The sequence below is a fragment of the Mastomys coucha genome, unplaced genomic scaffold (genome assembly GCF_008632895.1).
Source record: "Mastomys coucha isolate ucsf_1 unplaced genomic scaffold, UCSF_Mcou_1 pScaffold13, whole genome shotgun sequence".
Classification (NCBI taxonomy): Eukaryota; Metazoa; Chordata; class Mammalia; order Rodentia; family Muridae; genus Mastomys; species Mastomys coucha.
Genome location: NW_022196895.1, coordinates 54,560,306 through 54,560,539, shown reverse-complemented (window position 1 = coordinate 54,560,539; position 234 = coordinate 54,560,306).

Here is a 234-nt window from a genome sequence, read left to right as displayed (position 1 = left end):
ACAAGCCTAGCAATGTGAGTTCAATACTCAGAATCGGTTCTGCCAGAGACTGATAAAATACAAATGAGGGTGCTCACAGCCAACAGCAACTACTACTACTACTACTACTACTACTACTACTACTACTACTACTATTGCTACTACTCAGAATCTACATGGTAGAAGTACAGAACCAGTTTCACCTTTGGCATATGAAGGCAGTAGAAGCTGAGCAATCCTGCCTCCCACTTTTAA